General features: G+C 36.7%; 1 protein-coding gene and 1 long non-coding RNA gene across 45 annotated transcripts in view; one reads left to right on the top strand and one right to left on the bottom strand.

Annotated features, from left to right (window-relative positions):
* The window catches only part of LOC108032711 (meiosis regulator and mRNA stability factor 1), a 430692-nt gene that overhangs the window by 245666 nt on the left and 163945 nt on the right, over positions 1–21081 (bottom strand). The window contains exon 1 of one of the 44 annotated variants that reach the window (XM_050890070.1): positions 11050–11254. The exons of the other annotated variants lie outside the window; for them this stretch is intronic. The gene's annotated coding sequence lies outside the window, so the exon portion shown is untranslated. Of the gene's footprint in view, positions 1–11049; positions 11255–21081 lie in introns of those variants that run through there. 44 annotated transcript variants of the gene reach the window in all.
* On the top strand, positions 11935–12393 carry LOC108027266 (uncharacterized). The gene is made up of 2 exons (XR_001768317.3): positions 11935–12100; positions 12162–12393. It is a non-coding gene; the product is annotated as an uncharacterized LOC108027266 (long non-coding RNA).

Genomic DNA, 21081 nt, shown 5'->3' on the forward strand with positions numbered 1-21081 from the left:
TATATAATTTTTTTTTTTTTTTGATTTGATGTGTGTTTAATGTGTTATTTTTTCAACCTTGTTAGGTATCATTAGCGTTCAGCAGAGTAAACTTTATTACTATATACTATCCATCAGTGCGGGTTCCTTCACAATAAAGTGGTAGCCTAGATACAATCATAACTTCATCGTCTTCAAATACTTTAGTATTACTACTAATTTAGTTCAATCTTTGTACCTACTTTTTGCAAAACTACTATAAATTTAAGCCATCATTTTACTCAACATTACACCGCGCATCGCCAGAAAGGAACAGATCCAGTATAAGTTTTAAAAGATCAATCTATACATAAGAAAATTGTATTCGTGCATTTTTCCACAATTCTGCTTTCTTAATGGTCCGTTCTCCGTCTTTAAGTAAATTTTTCGAATTGACCATCATTTTATGACAGTTTTATTTAGGTAATCCCTATCAAACATTAAACATTTTTTTTCAGTTCATGTACAATTTGAATGCACTGTACGAAAAAATCGTCGGTTGACTGTTTGACCCCTAACTGATATGATCGGAATATTAAAATCTGTAAAAACCATTTTGAAATACCATTTGTGCCTACGAAAAGTCAAATCTCGTTTGGTACCGAAAACGCTCAATTTTATGCAAAAAACTCGTCGCGTTGATGCTTTCTGACTATCAGGACAAGCTCAAATGCATAATCTCGGGCGATGAGACTTGAATTTATGCTTACGACCCTGAAACAACAAACTAATCAAGGTTATGGTATTTTCGTTGTGTGGTGCACTATTAATTCCTACTACCTGGCCAAACGTTAAGAAGGAATATTATTTGAGCGTTATACGTCGTATGCTTGAAGCACTTCGACGCATTGCATCACGATATTGCGATACATTTCGCAAAGAATTCGACGTATATCGTTCCGCAACCACCGTATTCTCCTGATTTGGCTCAGTGACTCAAGAGACCACTCCGGGGAACGCGTTTCGAGTCGATTGAAGAGATTAAAACGGAATCGACGAGGGCGCTCATGGCTTTACCGGAAAGGGACTATTTGGCCTGTTTCGAGGACTTGAAAAAACGTTGGATTAAGTGTATTTTAAAGATCCTAATATACCGATCACATCAATTAGGGGTCTAACAGTCAACCGACGATTTTTGAGCACTGATTCCTTCACTTCATTGACGTGTTGGCCATCTGTTGACGTCGATGGTCGTCCGAAGCGCTCAAAGTCATCAATACGTTCCCGACCCTCTTTAAAGTCTTTGTTCCACTTATAAATATTTTTCTGGGACATGGTAGAACTTTAAAGGCCTTCCGCAACATCTTCAACGTTTCCACAGCAGATATTTCACTTTAATGGCACTTCTTTGCTCAATTAAATCAGACATTGTAAAAATCGACAAATGCACTCTTGATCGTTTGGTAAATTAATACTGATAATGACATTGACATGAAATTACCGCCAGATGTCATCAACAGTCCTGCCCACTCAAGAAAAAAGAAACTAGTCCGCCATCTTAAGCCCGCGAATTTTAAATTGATTAAAATAAATAATAAATTAGAAATTATTTTTTTTTTTTACTTCCTGTTTTGATGATAATGGGTATTTCTTTAAAGTATAAAAATAAACAAAAATTTAACTGAAGTACGAGTATAGTGGTCTTCTCTTACCTATCTTTTGAGTCAAAATAATATATGTAGTTGAGTGCCTCTACTATCAGATACCAGTTACTCAGCTTAAAAGAACATAAGAGAAATGGGAATATATAAGCAGCAAAGCGATATTGAATAGCGCCACCTACCAGCTATTTCGTTACATGGTAATGTGGGCGGCAGAAAAACTTAATCGTTTTTGACATTTGTAGAAAACTTTATTTTAGGTCAATCGATAGACGAACAGACGGACATGGCGAGATCGACTCGGCTTGTGATCGTGATCAAGAATATATATACTCTTCCTTTTGCCTCTTAGATACCTTCCCACGAATCTAATATACCCTGTTACCCTACGACTAACAGTGTGACCGTATATTTTGACGGGCTTCAATTGGTTCCTTAATTTCAATTTGTTTAACCGATTTTGTTTCCTTAGAAATTAAAATGATGAATTATTTTCCGTCATGGCACCATTAGCAAAATCCGCTTCAGCCCAATTTATAGCCCCATTTAGAGGCCACTGTGCACGCTCCCGGGGCTCAACCTTATCCATGTAACAAGCGGTAAAGGCAGCATATGACATATACTCCGATTGCGTTTTGACAGCAGGCGAGAGCGCCGCAGACATCAAATCAGTTCAGATCCTCGAGCAAATACCTCAAGCTCCAGTCTCTCCGTCCCAAACTTCGACATTCTACAGCTGTCGGCTCCCTCCTAGCGATAAAGAGCTTTTCTCTGGCGAATATCTTCGCTGGCCGACTTTCCGGGACCTTTTCACGGCGATATATATAAAAAATACCAGTCTAAGGCCCGTCCAAAAATTTTTTTATCTAAATTCAAAAACGCGTGACGAAGCACATTCCATAGTTTCGACTCCCCAATGCTGGCTTTCGCTCAGCATGGAACAAACTAACTGAGCGTTTTAAAAATAAGCGATTTCAGGGGAAAAGTCACCTGAAAACTGTGTTCAATGTGCGATTAAATAGAGTTTGGCAACGCACAAAAAAGTTCAATGCTCAGGCAGGGTTCTAAACTGATAAATGTGGTCAGCCAGAAGTTTACAACGCAATGAAGGAGATGTTTCCAACCCCATAAAGTATATATATTCTTGATCAGCATTGCTAGACGACTTGATATGATATAGTCGTCCGATTTTAGGACAATTTAATTTGAAATTCGGAAGTAATTAAAAAATGTTATTTTCTATGTTAAAAAAACACCAAACTGTAAGATATAATTGTCCGATCCAGATCGTACCGACTTATATACTACCTGCAAAAGAACGAAGACTTTTGGGAAAGTTTAAGCTTCAAGTAATAGCTTTAAAACTGAGTGACAGACGGAGGGACAGACGGACGGACAAACGGGCGGACAGACGGACATGGCTAGATTGACTTGTCTAGTGATAAACTGATTTTATGCGTCTGGGGTACCAAATTTAAGCTACATCCAAAAGATTGAGGTCTGGCCTGTGCAGTGTCCGCAAGAGCAATTTGTTTTCAGGATGTACACGAGAATGATGACGACCATTACACTGCTTGCACGAATGTTTCGATTGAAATTGTGAAGATCGGTGGCCAGGCCGTAGGCAATAGAAGCAAAGCGAACAATGGAGCGTCGTTGTTCCGTGTTCAGATTTTGATATGGCGAGCATCTATACAGCTAATGGGCAGAAAATTAATGACGTGGCTAAACCGGCTCGTCTTGTGATCCTGATTAAGAATATATATACTTTAAGGGGTCTTCTTCATTGCGTTGCAAACTTCTGACTGAAATCATTATACCCTCTGCAAGGATATATAATATGCATGTTTGTTCGCACTCTATAGGTTGCCATGCGTTTTTTTTAATTTGACAACATTAATGACTCTCGGTATTTTGTATATAGTTATATATATATATATATATGTATATATATATATCTATACTTATATATATATATATCTATACTTATATATATATTTTGTATGTGACTTTTTTTCAGGAGGAGCCGTAGCAATTTCAGAAAGTTTAATTTTGTGTTCCTGAAAAATGTAAGGCCAGGCTGAAGTCCTTAGTATTTCCACACACCTCCTGCAAAACCGACTGAGGGACGCCGTTTATCGTACAAAAAAAAGTACGATCTAAATCTGTGCTAGAAGTATATTATAAAACGTTTTAAAGGAGGCGAAGAGTCAGATTTTAGAGATAATAAGATAATGGTGAGAACATAATACTCACAAAGCTTCATGAAAATTTAAAATTAGGGTAATAATTTTTGTTAATCTGCATGAAACAAGTCGGGATTCGAATAAGATTAAAAACAAAAAGCGTCTTAAGCACCGTTCTGCGGTTGACTAGGGAGAGTACGTTATTTAGTGTTAATCTACTAGACCTAAAGCAGATAGCACAAGTTTTTCTTTTTACCGATTCGATGTAAATGATATGAATGCCGTATTCTGGATTCCAGGCGGGAGAGCCATACTCAAGTATCCGGCGGACCAGCGAAATAATAATAAAAAATAAGGTCATAAGGATAATTAAATTCCTTTGATCATCTATTAATTTAGCTTTATTTAATTTGACATCATCTGCCTACATTTAAACGCAAGAATAAGTTATAAACGGGGAAAAGGTAGTTTTTAATTTAAGTAAAAATTAAGAGGACCAAGGCCCAAGATCAGTTCCTTTTCGGACCTCGGAGGTAGGGCGGAGTAGACAGGATAGAGAATTTTAAAAAGTTTTTTTTTTGCTTTGCGATTTAGATAACTTAAGATCCATCCTAAAAGACCCACAGAGAAACCGAGTTAATCGAGTTTACTAACCAGAAGAATGACATTTTAAGAGTCAAATGCTTTACTAATGTGGGTGTAAATGAAGTCTGTTTGAAAAATGATATAAGTTCGTAAAGGTTAGTGGTTCTAGTTTTAATGAATTAATAGATTTAGAAACAGTACCCTTGAATTTTCTATAAAGTCTGTAATTCTTTTTTAATAGGTTTATCAACTCTTTATGGAACCAAGTGGCTTGTTGGAGACCGACGGATAGTAATACGGAACACAAGAATTAAAATATGAGTTTACTGTACTATTGAAAAAATCATCCATATTTCGGGATAAGTAGAGATCGGTCTAATCAAAGCCTGGTATATAAAAAATTGGGCCTGTGAAATCCAGTTGCGCGAAAACAATGTAATCGCTTAGTTGACTTCTGATTTTTCTTTTAGCGAAGCACGAATATCGATTAAGACATCGAAAGCATCCACAGGTCCAGAAAGTAGTCTAAACAAGAAAGGAAGTTAACTTCGGCAAGCCGAAGTTTGTAAACCCTTGCAGTTATAAGAAATAATCAACTTTAGTAACACCATGTAAAATTTTTGAGGATTATTGCTGACTTCAGTGAAATTAAAAAAATGATTTCATTCTTTTTTAAGACCATTTTTTTGACATCTGTATGTTAGAGTGGTCCGACTTTTATTAAATTGAATTCGAAATTCTTAAAAATATAAGAAATTTATTCCCAATATTATAAGATAATATGTCAAAAAGCCCCAAAGCTTTAATTTGTTTGACATTATTTCCCACCAATTATCCGATCGTTCCTCTTGCAGCTGTATGATAGTCTTCCAATTTAGAAAATATTTAATTTAAAATTCAGAATTAATTAAAAAATGCTATATCCAAGCTTAGAAGGTTATATCTTAAAAAACACCGAAGATACAATTTTTTTTTATTCCTTTTCCCGATTGTTCCTATGGGAGCTATAAGATATAGTTGTCCGATCCGGCTGGTTCCGATTTATATACTACCTGCAGGAAAGAAGACATTTGGAAAGTTTCAGCCCGATAGCTTTAAAACTGAGAGACTAGTTTGCGTAGAAACGGACGGACAGACGGACATGGCTAGATCGACTCGTCTAGTGACACTGATTAAGAATGTATATACTTTATGGGGAGACGTTTCCCTCCTTCACTGCGTTGCAAATTTCTGACTGAAATCATTATACCCCCTGCAAGGGTATAAAAATGTGTAATGTAGTTTGCTTACATGAAAAAAATGTCAAGCTAAACTTCAGTGAAATCATGTTGAGATAAAGGAATAAAGATATTCATTCTTATACCCTTGCAGAGAAAGGTATGATTTCTTTTAGAAGTTTGCAACGCAGTGAAGGAGACGTAAAGTATATATATTATTGATCAACATCGCTAGACGACTGTCCGTCTGACCTTCAAACCGTCCGTTTCTACACAAACTAGTCTCTCAGTTTTTAAGCTGAAACTTTTCCAAAACTCATATTTCTTTTGCAGGTGTATATATAAATTTAAATTGGCTGAATTAGCTGAGTTATCCGAAAATTGGTCGGAAAATAATATAAAACAAGGAAAAACGTTATAGTCAAGTGCCTCGACTAACAGATACCCGTTACTTAGCTTAAGGGCAAAAGGAAACTTGAGATATACGAGGGCAGTCCGATTTGTACTAACCTCATCGCTCGATGCCGTCACTATCGCAAGAGAAATTAACTATCGTATAGTACATTCTCGTAGACGGCTTCTGTTGACTGCGTGTGGAATCGGACGAATTCGCGGATTTAAAAAAAAATGGAAAAAGAGCAATATTGGTCTGTGATTCAATTCTTAATTTTGGAAGGGAAATCGCGCAGCGAAATCATAGAGCGCTTGGATGCTGTGTACTGTGACTCTACTCCTTCGATCACGACCGTTAAAAATTGATTTAACGAGGTTCAAAGTGGTCGCATGTCGGAATATGTTGAGATAAAAATCGAAATCAAATTTTTGTTTTTTGTTTGAAGGCTAAGTACTTATCAGAACACCCTCGTATAAACACCGAAGCTATATTTTAGGGCGCCACCAACGGCTATTTTAGTAGATGTTATAAGCCGTTTGTGTGCCTTATAGTGGGCGGGCACATTTTTTTTAAGTCAGTCGATTGAGTATTTGTTTGTTTTGTTTGTTTGTTGTAGCTATTAAAGAAACGGTTAGAGAAATAATGAAATAATTATTAAAGAAATACTACAAGATGGTCCCTTTTGGTGAGCTTATTATGACTGTAAAGCAAAGAGATGATTTAAATACTCCGGGAATTTAGATGCAGACAGCATGTATGTGCTGGTGATACATATATAAAACTGTCAGGAATCGATAGTTTTACTTACACGTATTTCTTCCGAATTGAGGGTAGAGTCCACGGCAATTCAGGTCATGCTTAAAAAATAGTGTTATAACTGGGAAACATTTCGGAAACATTTAGGATATCCGCTTTAAACCATTTTTTAGTAAACACAATAATTCTAGATGCAAAAAAAGACTACCCAAATATATTTTAGTTAGCTTGCTTCACAAGCCACTAACAGGAAAGAGTTATACTATTTTTGTTTGTTTTTGAAGAAGGTTCTGCATTAGAAGGTAAATTTTCTGCCATATTTGGGAGTTCACTTGCGAAATAATAAATTCGAATATTAAACGTAATATTTAATTTGAAATTCAGAATTAATTAAAAAATGCTATATCCAAGCTTAGAAGGTTATATCTTAAAAAACACCGAAGATACAATTTTTTTTTATTCCTTTTCCCGATTGTTCCTATGGGAGCTATAAGATATAGTTGTCCGATCCGGCTGGTTCCGATTTATATACTACCTGCAGGAAAGAAGACATTTGGAAAGTTTCAGCCCGATAGCTTTAAAACTGAGAGACTAGTTTGCGTAGAAACGGACGGACAGACGGACATGGCTAGATCGACTCGTCTAGTGACACTGATTAAGAATGTATATACTTTATGGGGAGACGTTTCCCTCCTTCACTGCGTTGCAAATTTCTGACTGAAATCATTATACCCCCTGCAAGGGTATAAAAATGTGTAATGTAGTTTGCTTACATGAAAAAAATGTCAAGCTAAACTTCAGTGAAATCATGTTGAGATAAAGGAATAAAGATATTCATTCTTATACCCCTGCAGAGAAAGGTATGATTTCTTTTAGAAGTTTGCAACGCAGTGAAGGAGACGTAAAGTATATATATTATTGATCAACATCGCTAGACGACTGTCCGTCTGACCTTCAAACCGTCCGTTTCTACACAAACTAGTCTCTCAGTTTTTAAGCTGAAACTTTTCCAAAACTCATATTTCTTTTGCAGGTGTATATATAAATTCAAATTGGCTGAATTAGCTGAGTTACCCGAAAATTGGTCGGAAAATAATATAAAACAAGGAAAAACGTTATAGTCAAGTGCCTCGACTAACAGATACCCGTTACTTAGCTTAAGGGCAAAAGGAAACTTGAGATATACGAGGGCAGTCCGATTTGTACTAACCTCATCGCTCGATGCCGTCACTATCGCAAGAGAAATTAACTATCGTATAGTACATTCTCGTAGACGGCTTCTGTTGACTGCGTGTGGAATCGGACGAATTCGCGGATTTAAAAAAAAATGGAAAAAGAGCAATATTGGTCTGTGATTCAATTCTTGTTTTTGGAAGGAAAATCGCGCAGCGAAATCATAGAGCGCTTGGATGCTGTGTACGGTGACTCTACTCCTTCGATCACGACCGTTAAAAATTGATTTAACGAGGTTCAAAGTGGTCGCATGTCGGAATATGTTGAGATAAAAATCGAAATCAAATTTTTGTTTTTTGTTTGAAGGCTAAGTACTTATCAGAACACCCTCGTATAAACACCGAAGCTATATTTTAGGGCGCCACCAACGGCTATTTTAGTAGATGTTATAAGCCGTTTGTGTGCCTTATAGTGGGCGGGCACATTTTTTTTAAGTCAGTCGATTGAGTATTTGTTTGTTTTGTTTGTTTGTTGTAGCTATTAAAGAAACGGTTAGAGAAATAATGAAATAATTATTAAAGAAATACTACAAGATGGTCCCTTTTGGTGAGCTTATTATGACTGTAAAGCAAAGAGATGATTTAAATACTCCGGGAATTTAGATGCAGACAGCATGTATGTGCTGGTGATACATATATAAAACTATCAGGAATCGATAGTTTTACTTACACGTATTTCTTCCGAATTGAGGGTAGAGTCCACGGCAATTCAGGTCATGCTTAAAAAATAGTGTTATAACTGGGAAACATTTCGGAAACATTTAGGATATCCGCTTTAAACCATTTTTTAGTAAACACAATAATTCTAGATGCAAAAAAAGACTACCCAAATATATTTTAGTTAGCTTGCTTCACAAGCCACTAACAGGAAAGAGTTATACTATTTTTGTTTGTTTTTGAAGAAGGTTCTGCATTAGAAGGTAAATTTTCTGCCATATTTGGGAGTTCACTTGCGAAATAATAAATTCGAATATTAAACGTAATATTTAATTTGAAATTCAGAATTAATTAAAAAATGCTATATCCAAGCTTAGAAGGTTATATCTTAAAAAACACCGAAGATACAATTTTTTTTTATTCCTTTTCCCGATTGTTCCTATGGGAGCTATAAGATATAGTTGTCCGATCCGGCTGGTTCCGATTTATATACTACCTGCAGGAAAGAAGACATTTGGAAAGTTTCAGCCCGATAGCTTTAAAACTGAGAGACTAGTTTGCGTAGAAACGGACGGACAGACGGACATGGCTAGATCGACCCGTCTAGTGACACTGATTAAGAATGTATATACTTTATGGGGAGACGTTTCCCTCCTTCACTGCGTTGCAAATTTCTGACTGAAATCATTATACCCCCTGCAAGGGTATAAAAATGTGTAATGTAGTTTGCTTACATGAAAAAAATGTCAAGCTAAACTTCAGTGAAATCATGTTGAGATAAAGGAATAAAGATATTCATTCTTATACCCCTGCAGAGAAAGGTATGATTTCTTTTAGAAGTTTGCAACGCAGTGAAGGAGACGTAAAGTATATATATTATTGATCAACATCGCTAGACGACTGTCCGTCTGACCTTCAAACCGTCCGTTTCTACACAAACTAGTCTCTCAGTTTTTAAGCTGAAACTTTTCCAAAACTCATATTTCTTTTGCAGGTGTATATATAAATTCAAATTGGCTGAATTAGCTGAGTTATCCGAAAATTGGTCGGAAAATAATATAAAACAAGGAAAAACGTTATAGTCAAGTGCCTCGACTAACAGATACCCGTTACTTAGCTTAAGGGCAAAAGGAAACTTGAGATATACGAGGGCAGTCCGATTTGTACTAACCTCATCGCTCGATGCCGTCACTATCGCAAGAGAAATTAACTATCGTATAGTACATTCTCGTAGACGGCTTCTGTTGACTGCGTGTGGAATGGGACGAATTCGCGGATTTAAAAAAAAATGGAAAAAGAGCAATATTGGTCTGTGATTCAATTCTTGTTTTTAGAAGGAAAATCGCGCAGCGAAATCATAGAGCGCTTGGATGCTGTGTACTGTGACTCTACTCCTTCGATCACGACCGTTAAAAATTGATTTAACGAGGTTCAAAGTGGTCGCATGTCGGAATATGTTGAGATAAAAATCGAAATCAAATTTTTGTTTTTTGTTTGAAGGCTAAGTACTTATCAGAACACCCTCGTATAAACACCGAAGCTATATTTTAGGGCGCCACCAACGGCTATTTTAGTAGATGTTATAAGCCGTTTGTGTGCCTTATAGTGGGCGGGCACATTTTTTTTAAGTCAGTCGATTGAGTATTTGTTTGTTTTGTTTGTTTGTTGTAGCTATTAAAGAAACGGTTAGAGAAATAATGAAATAATTATTAAAGAAATACTACAAGATGGTCCCTTTTGGTGAGCTTATTATGACTGTAAAGCAAAGAGATGATTTAAATACTCCGGGAATTTAGATGCAGACAGCATGTATGTGCTGGTGATACATATATAAAACTATCAGGAATCGATAGTTTTACTTACACGTATTTCTTCCGAATTGAGGGTAGAGTCCACGGCAATTCAGGTCATGCTTAAAAAATAGTGTTATAACTGGGAAACATTTCGGAATCATTTAGGATATCCGCTTTAAACCATTTTTTAGTAAACACAATAATTCTAGATGCAAAAAAAGACTACCCAAATATATTTTAGTTAGCTTGCTTCACAAGCCACTAACAGGAAAGAGTTATACTATTTTTGTTTGTTTTTGAAGAAGGTTCTGCATTAGAAGGTAAATTTTCTGCCATATTTGGGAGTTCACTCGCGAAATAATAAATTCGAATATTAAACGTTTTACAAACCGTCTTAGGTAAACGCTAAAACGTATACAAATTTGGAGCACAGAAAAAAATATTCCGTTCACCTTAAAAGTAATTTTTTATAACAAATTAAAGCAAGTTTATTATACTAAAATTAATATTTTAAATGAAAGCCGCTGGAAGCTAAAATCCTTTAACCAGGCCTTAAAAGTCAAAATTTTTTGATTAAATAAATGATAAAAATATGATGAAAATAATATACCTGATTGATATCCAACGCAGAAACCTTTGGTGACTTTGTCAAGTCTTGGAAATGCTAAGCACATTTTTACAATTCGTTTGGAATCCAGATTTCATCAGACGTTCAGAAAACATCATTCTCAATAAACATTGGGAATAACGAATTCCTGTTATCAAACGCTCATAGATTATTCCAACGAGCAGTGAATGATGTTTAAAGAGAGCGAGTAGGTAAAACATGTAATGTTTATATGGATGACATTATAATATTTTTAAAAACAATTGAACAACGTTATACAGATTTATTTGTCATAATTAAAAAGCTGAAAAATGAAAATTAATACAATTATAAAATATACAATCACTAGAAATATTCAAGAGCTGAAAAGCATCCTAGGCCTTATAGGATATTACATAAAATTTGTGCAAAATGACGCAGGGATTAACAAATCTTTCAAAAAAATATTTGGAATGCCCTAATGGCCATGTATCTAAATGAGTATCACGTTAAACTTTAGAAAAGTTTGATGATGCAGCTGTAAGAGCTTTCACTGACCATATTATAATACAACATTTTCTTTTACAACTGATAAGTCTGATTTAGCAATTGGTGCTGTTCTTTCTCAGAAAGGAAAACCAGCTATTTTTATTTCAAAAACTGTAACCAAAGCCGAAAAATGCTTTGTATTGGTATTGGTCTTCATTGAAAGTTATTTACCAAAAATGATTCATAAGCCAGAAGTAGCAAATGTTGTTGCGAATGCTTTCTCAAAACTATTAAACCATTTTAAGCAACAATAGCAACGGAAGGGTACACAATATATGCGTTGATTATTGTATAATAAAAATTATAAAGCACTGGCCGTTTATGCCCAACCGAAGTAGGCACTTCTAGACACGCCGTGAGACAAGGGAGTTATAGTGAGCGCCTTGTCGCTGACACAGGGACGTTTAGATGGCAAGACGATCGCGTCACGACGATGGACGCAGAGGCGATGCGGGCACTGCGCTGAGGTTTAAGCTACTAGAGGTTAGCTGCTAGTTGAGATGTTTTAAGAGGTCTATTCCCAGAAGTAGGAAGTAGAACCGCGGAGTTATGAGTGCATTGATAACTGATTTATTCTTTTATTCTAGAGAAGGTCAGTTTTCGATGATGGTAGCAGTTAGCGTAGTTTGCTCGGCTGACACTACAACAATGTGCTGACCGCTTTTGTGGGTCAGTGCGCCGTCAGGTCAATGACCGTCATCATCAAGCTAAATGATTAAAGTTTTACCAGCGCACCGTGTTAATCCGCCTAAACGAGCGTTCGAAGCTACTAAAATTGATTACACTGGTGCGATTAAAATAAAGTCATCCAAGCACAAAGGTCGTTTTTACTATAAAGCATACATTGCAATTAGCAAAGCTGTTTATTTGGAAGCCTTTAAACGAATGTTGACTCAGCAATTTCTGTAGCTCTGCAGTGCTTTATCGACCGACAGAAAATGTAGTTCCTGAACTTAGCCGAAACATACAATGGCACTTTAAGCCTCCAATCCAACAATAAAATTCTTAAAACCCATCGTCATCGATCGAATAATTGGTTGTAAAGTGATTTTTTCTTATCCCTAATTTGTAAAACTGCAAGAAAGTCAGTTTAATATAACTTTTGATGTTCAATATACGTTCTGTGTTTTCGTTTCAAAATGTGTGAAATTAAACTGAGTAAACTTCTGCTATACTTTGACAATCGCGTAAAGTTGTTTATTTATTATTGATTACAAGTTAATTATTAATCTTTATACATACATAATCTTTATACCATTTAATATATTGTATACATTGTTTAGATCAAAAGCCGTGCTCTTAAAATGTTTTCAAGAATGTTACCAACTCACATTCTAAAAATCTTCTCCAAATTACATTGGTATTTGAGTTAGTATTTATTGATAATCTAATATTATTTGTAATCTAGTACACCTGTTGTGGGATAGAGCCTCAGCTTTCGATAGAGCCTCTCCGCCGTTGGGGTCGCTGTTGTCAGGTACTAGGGGACGCGAGTTAGGCACTACTTCCACTTAAACCAGGATCGTCTATATTTCGTCCTCCTTCAGCAAGGCGTTTCCCACAGACCTCAAACAAAGGTGTTTGGCGGACTTGACGGTGGCCTCCCATAGGCCCCCAAAATGAGGCGACCGTGGCGGTGATGAAGACGAACTCAACCTGGTGATGGACGCCGTACATTCCCAGCATGCTGGGGACATCGGAGGCCGTGCGGAACCAATAAAATTGGTTGCATTATCGCAATATAGCTGTTCGAGTGGGCCGACAAATCTGCTGAGACAGAGGATAAGTTAGAGGTAAGATCTTTCATTAGTTCTTGGTGAACCGATTTCCTTATATATAGCATTGCAGTCGCGTCCTGCATTGATCAACCAAATTTTCTGCAGTGCTCGTGGTATGAATGAACCGCCTACTCGCACTTATGTTAAAGTACGGGTTCCGAAGGTCTCGTTGCTGATAAATGGGCTAAGCTTTTGGTAAGAACTGGGTAATGGAAATTTTTTTCTTTAATTTATTGAATTCGTCTGCAAACGATTTAAGCTGAGCACTAGCGAAATAAGAGAACGAAATACTAAGCTCGCTAAAGTGATCAACGGAATTTCTCTATAAGCTCAGTTTACTATATGTCTATAAATTTTGAGAGGTTTTGAAGTCTGAATTTCGGCAACAAGCCATCCAGGCGACGCTGTACAGTTCGCCTAACCAATGGAACATGATTTAACAAGATTTTTTTAGAAAGGTTCTGCACGACGCGTCGAATGCGAAATTATGTAAAGAAAGAAGAGAATAAGTACATTTCGGTATTTACTATTCATTTTCTCATAAAGTCAAGTGATACGTCATCTGCAAATTATTCAATACTTAAACCTTTGGTCAAGGATGCATAACTGTGCTTAACTAAGGTATGTGGTTAATTAAGGAGCTGATCTAATTTGAATAAAAGAAGAGTGGGTAACGAAGCGATAGTAAGAAAAACTGATTATGAAATAGACAAATTAAAAAGTTTAAGAATCGGTTTACAAATGGTTGACGCACAAAATTTAAGCACACATCCAGGAAGTCCATCTGGACCGAGAGAATAAGTTGGCGTTTTTGTTTCTTAATCTCTCAAGAGAGAGCTTTCGGCGATTACAGGGCTAAAAATACAATTTACCTTATTTAAGGCATAGGGATAGTTCGAATTTGGCCAAGCTGTCAAACCAAAAGTAGTTTGAAAAAACTCTGCAAATAAATCAGCAACTTCAGAATTCATCGATTTCTCCATTGAGATTAGACGTACCGATGAAGCCAATGCCGATGAATTACGCTTGGCGTTAACAAAGTTGTAAAACTGTTTCGGATCATTTAACAATTTTAATTAACATCGATTTAGATACATAGAATAGCAATGATTGTTGAGAACAATAAAATCCGATCGACATATTTCAAAAAATCGAATGGCTTACCCGATTTTTTATACTTTTTATAAGTGTTTGATTTAAGGTTTTAAAGTCATTAAAGCGCATTGGTAAACCAAGATGGCCTGTTTATGTATGTAGGAAACATATCAGGAACGCTTTCGGCAGGCCGAAGTTTGTATACCCTTGAACTTATAAAAAATAATCAATAATTTTATTAAATTGAATTCGAAATTCTTAAAAGTAAAAAAAATGTATATTCCCAATATTATAAGATAATTTGTCAAAAAGCCCCAAAGCTATAATTTGTTTCACATTATTTCCATCCAATTAACCGATCGTTCATATGGCAGCTATAAGATATAGTCGTCCGATTTTCAAAAAATTTAATTCGAAATTCAAAACTAAATAAAATATGTTATTTCCAAGGTTAGAAGATTATAAGGTAAAAAACACCGAAGATATAATTTTTCAATATTATTTTACCTAACTCTTCGATTGTTCCAATGGGAGCTATATGATATAGTCGTCCGACTTTGATAAAATTTAATTCAAAATTCAGAACTAATTTAAAATTATTTTATCCAAGCTTAGAAAGGTATATGTTAAAAAAGATATCATTTTTTCTAAATAATTTTCCCCGATAGTTCCTATGGGAGCTATAAGATATAGTTGTCCGAACTGGCTGGTTCCGACTTATATACTAGCTGCAATAGAAAGAAGACTTTTGGGAAAGTTTCAGCCCGATAGCTTTAAAACTGAGAGACTAGTTTGCGTAGAAACGGAAGGACAGACGTACATGGCTAGATCGACTCGTCTTTTGACGCTGATCAAGAATATATATACTTTATGGGGTCGGAAAACTTCTGACTGAAATCATTATACCCTCTGCAAGTGTATAATAAAATCTTTAAGCTCTGCCGGTAAATCCTGCACATTTGAAGTGCATCATCGAATCGCAGAGCCAGCTAAAGATAAAGAAAAAAAATTAAAGACAATGAAATTAAATTAAATTTGAAAAATTTGGCTTGTGCCACATTAGCAATTTTAAGCACGTACAAATACAATGTCAAGCAATCAAGCGGGAGAGAGAAAAAAAGCACCGAAAAAGTGTACCAGAAATTAAGTGGGTTCATAGAGAGTGTAAATTACAGTTATCAAATAGAGCGATAGAGATTGAGAGAGAATAAAAGATTTTTTTGTTTTCTTTTTGATGATACAGTAACAAGTTATGCTGTTTCCCGCAAAACATATTTTCTCGAACGACCCGAAGGATATTGGCTACAAACGGCTCATTTATTTTTTTTTCGATAAAGATTTCGTGAAAGCATTTAGAAATGCGCGAACACTGTGGCGACGCGCGTCGCTGCGTGTTTTCTAGTGGGACATTTGCTATTTTTGTGATGTTTTTGCCGCTATCGACAATGATCAGAGATCAGATAAAACTCAAACTCAGTGATCTTCCCGAACAAAATCTGCATAATATCAGCCATCCTTGGCCTTTGCTTATGTTTTTTGTTACCATTAGTTTTCTATTGCTAAAAGAAAGTAAGTTTAACTAATACTTCGTGGGAAAACCCCGGTTTTCTTAAAATAATGAGCTTATAGGTAAATTCTTGAAAGTCGCATGGTCTCCTTCATCAGCTCTTTAACGTAAACCCAAAGGCCTCAATCTACAAACCTCATCAAGAAAATGCAAATAAATCGGTGAAAGTCGCAAATCAGAATAGCAACTCTGTAGTCCACGCCGAAAACATAATGAAGGTTCTTTTCTCAATGCAACCTTTGTCGCACATACATACAAGCAACACAGTGCACTCCCATACATACACACCAGAAACACAGTAGCAACATAGTGCACCCTTTCTGGCACTACATACACAGTGCACCCTTAACTGAAATTGCTCAAGTGATTCGGAAACAGGCAAATACGATCACAACTAATTAAATAAAAAATCTTTTAATCTTATATCCATTTATCTAATTAAAATAAAATTCCTATCAGTGAGTTAATTAAATTGTAAAATTATAATAGGAAGTTAACCTTTTGTAAAACCATTAACCATAAGCAAATATCGTTTTGCAAAAAGTTGTTTAAACCCCTGGAAGTGATTGATTCTTTCAGATAAAGTATAATAAATCCTTGCGTAGTCACCCTATCTTATAATTCCTTGATTTGTCACTCGTTTTGTTTATGTAGACCAACAGGTGTTTTATTCGGCAGCAGCGAGGAAAAATGCTGGCAATGCAATTGTGCACATATTCACTACGGTGACAATCAAGTAAATCAAAGCACAGCCCCATAAGGCGGCTGTGCTGAATAGGCTGTTAAGATGCCAATACTTCTCAGCCTTTAGTTTTAACACTAAAAGGGGTATGCAGTGCTCGCAACATTTAAATCATGTTCAAGTTAGTCAGCCTGTGTGGTAATCATGCCAACATAGCGACAGTTGTCTGCTGGGTGATTATATTACCAATGCACTTGAAAATGTGCTGACCGTTGAACTTTTATATATTTATAATTTAATATTATTAATGTAGAGTGTCTAGCTGATATGTGCGCATATTACAAAAAGTTGACTAAGCGAGGCACTAAGTGCCTGGAGCGTTACATGATTGTTAGAAGGCGACGGTGATAAATTTCTACAGGTCAAAGTATAGCGATGTAGAACTATTTGATGGGGTTATGTACGTACTCGACAAAGAGATGATTGGCACGTTGAGACTCCACGGACCCTGCGTAGACAATTGATGAGATATTTGCGAAGGAAGTACAACTTTGAATAAAATGTTCTTCTTACTTGCATAAGTGGCAATTAGACTTGAGTTCTGAGATAGGTCGCGATAGTGCTAATGCCATTTTACTATAAGAAGACTTGTTTCCTAGCTGCCACTGCTTGGCAGAAGAGCTGCCTATTATGGATTCCTCAGTCGTTATGTGTTGATAACGTTTTTAAAGCGCTTCTGAGCAGTCTTTCCATAAAGGAAAGGAATTATACCTAAGCTATTCTTCCCAAAGCGACGGAGTTTTGGGATGTATTCTAGACTTGACAGTGTGAATTATCATTGCGTTGTCAAGAATTTTCTCGTTGCTGTGTGAGAGAAGAGTTTCGTAAGTACCAGTTACGGTGTCGAAAAGATCCCGTAACTCTGCGGCGGATGGCGCTTGCATGTTGGATTTTCAAAAAGTCGAGATATATTTTTGAAGTATATAAGGAACGGATTATTATAAACCCTAACCAAGGCCGCATGGGCCTTTGCGTAATTTGCTCCTGTGATCTGGTAAGTCTGAGGCTTCCTCTCCTAAACAGGTGATAGAACTTTTCATCATTTTAGAGAGATGCGAGTTTGTGAACTATGCTGTTTAACAAACCTATAAAAATTTTGAACTCAAAATAGTTGCCGTCGAGTTTCGAGAGTTTCATTTGTGGTAGAATTCTGCTGAAGAATTTAAACTTCCATTGTTTGCGAAGGTAGAATAATTTTTTTCTTCTTCGGCCCGATTGCAATTTGACATTAATAGGGCTTTTGCTGATACACATGATTTTTCTAACTCCTCTTTACATGCTAAATAATTATTAATTGCCTCTAATTATCTAATCTACTCGAACCTCTTCTCGATGTATCCATTTTAAATACGTAAACGACATTCCATTTCGCAGGCAAGGCAGCGTAAGTAAGGCCGAATGTGTGTGAAAGCCAAGTGAATTATGATATGTGTTTGTACGTGTGATGATAATAAAGTTTGCATATATTTACGTAGGGCACTTTAGCGTATCGCTGAACTGGTGTTCCCGCCATGAGATGACCATTAGGAATGTACTTCTCGGTGTTCCCGCGACGATTTTATGTTGAAGTACGCTGATTCTCTTCTGTGTCGAAATAAAGATGAGGGATGCAGCCGATGTGCGCTCTGTCTACGATGATGTGTGTTGGGGTCACCAGTCTCCGGGTGCTCCAGTGACGAAAGACGATGTTTTTTTGCACTTCTCTATAAATGCCGAGAAAATTGTGGAGAGGAGATGGTCGTAGCCGATGGGCGCTCCCTGGAGTGAATATGCAACTTTGAGAACTCACATGTTTTTTTTAACATTGCTTAGCCGTGTTCTGTGTAAATTTTACATTTTATTTCAAGAGGTTTTATATTCAAGAATGTTACTAATTCTACTTTCATGTCGTACATTAACATTTAGAACTAGTGTTGTATGTAATCTAGTATTTTTTAGTATTTTGTAATAGTTTTAATGTTATCATTGCTTGCTAACCCATTGGGGGTAATTTATTACTCAACCTGGTGATGTACATCGGAGGCCATCTCCTTCAATAGTTCCAGGTGAACCGCTTTTGTTAGAAAACATATGAATACTACGACATATATTTTTAGAGCAGCCTTGTCACGCACTCCTAACGACACTCGGAATGGACCGAAGAGGTCGAACCCGCTTATTCTAATGGGTCGACTGACTCTGACACGGTCAAGGAAGATTTTTAATTATTTACGACATTAAACGTGGCTTATATCCGAAGCAAAGCGCGCATCGCCGCACAACAGCACTCGCAACGTACGTTAATGAACCAAATTGTCTGATGAAGCCGACAAGTGCGTGCCAATTAGCATAGTGTAGGTCCTTCATGGACAATTTGACAAAACGATTCCCTTAAAGCATTAATATCAGCAATTTGGTAGTCGTTTTTTTTTTAGTTATTGGATTCGTCTGCAAACGATTCACCTTGAACAGCCTGCTCGATAAAAGGGAACGAAAAACTAAGCTCGATTTCCAGGTCCTGACGTAAACAAAAAGAAAGATAAATGTAGTATTTCTCACGATCTTCACATAAGAAGAACAATTGTCAACTATTTGTAACAACGGATGATTGGGGACAAAAGACCCATATGGGCGATTTATAGCGGTTTCATTTCGAGTTGGCTTTCAAGGGGCGTGTCGGCCAAGTTATGCGAAAGAATAGATCCGCTTGGTTGGGACGTTTAGTTGGGACGTTTCTTTCAAAAACAATAGCGAATAACCTTCAAGCAAAAGCGTCATATGGATATATTTGACCGTAGTTCCTGCAGCGGGTACGTCCGCTGTATTAAAGTTAGTCGTCAGTGGTCAGACTTCAGTTGAAGGCAGTTCGTGAATAGCCGAAAACCTATGATTGCGATGATTGTTTTAAGTTTTGACAGATGAGTGCGCAACTAACGTGCTCGACGCGGGAAAGATCGTCTGGCTTCACATCGACAATATTTGGCTGAAAGAAAACTATCTTTTATCCCCTCTGTGGTCACTGACCTTATGTACAGACAACAACCGTAAGCATCCTCTGACGCGTCCGACATCGAGCGATGTTCTAAATCTGTACAGCTTGATGATGTCATCGTCTTCCAACAATGTAGTCGTCGTCCTATTCAATTTGCAGCGACCAAAGCTTTTGTATTAAACTCATTGCAAGGGTAACAATAGGTCAAATGAGGCCTAACGGATCGAGCAGACGCGCTGCCAATGAAAGCATGGATCGCTTAGCGATTCTTCGAGTTGTAAATTCTGGGCGTTGAGACCAAGTGAGACCCAAAGTTTTCGTATCAGCGTCTTTGCCAGTGAGGAGTTCTTACTCGGCTGCCTGTCGTTCGTTGGCAGTACAATTCGACTCCCACTTGGGCAAGACGATTTTCCCTCGCAATATCCTTAACTGCCGGATTTAATCGGCACCTATTAATACGTCATCGACATACAAATCATCTGCTAGAGCCTGTCAAGTTAAAGGAATAGAATCGGATTAGATCTTGCTAAGCTGCTTCAGATATCGTATTGCGAGCAAAGGAGCACTTGCCGTGGCATACCTTATGTTGCTCTGCCGATAAATTTGTAGAGGGTCTTTTGGGGTTTCACGCTATATAATTAAGTGTGTGTAAATGTGATGTCTGCTGTTCTTGTGACCTTCCTTACTTCTCTTTGTGTATTTATTGAAATTTTGTTGTTATTGTAGTAAGACGGTTGTCTTCAGCTAGTTTATGCTTTAAAAATCTTGGCGTTAATTTGTTTTTTCTATTTTCTTTAATAAATATTTTCTCGTTTTGTTCAAACTCTCTTGGTTCATGTATGTCCCTGTTAGCAATTTAATCCTCTTCGTTTTTATCATTTCCATTCTTTCCTTCACTTTTGGACTTAGTTCGGGACGGAAGGCATTAGTTTTCCTAAGATAACCATATGCGTTGTAAATTTAACGTTACTAAGGAAGATGTGAGTTCTTCCCGTAAACAGTTAGTGTGGTGTGAATTGAGACACCGAATGGATTAAATCGTTAAACGTTATAAATTCTTCTGCAAGTACCTCCTCATTTATTATGCCTAACTTCCTTTCTTCTCTATGATGATCCTATATAATTCCTTAATCGTAGAATGTAACCTTTCTACAGATGAGTTGCTTGACGACTGTTGGAATGACGTCATATGCAACGTAGTTTTGCCCACAAAAATATTTAAAGACGTTTGATGAAAATTCTGCTCCTTGTTCGCAAACTATTTTTCTAGCACCTCGAAAAATGTCATAAATTTAAATTTGCCTATCAAGCCAAAGATGTTATTGATTAATCTTTGGAACGTCGCCGGGGCATT

Source organism: Drosophila biarmipes, unplaced genomic scaffold, assembly GCF_025231255.1.
Source record: "Drosophila biarmipes strain raj3 unplaced genomic scaffold, RU_DBia_V1.1 ptg000015l, whole genome shotgun sequence".
NCBI classification, from domain to species: Eukaryota; Metazoa; Arthropoda; class Insecta; order Diptera; family Drosophilidae; genus Drosophila; species Drosophila biarmipes.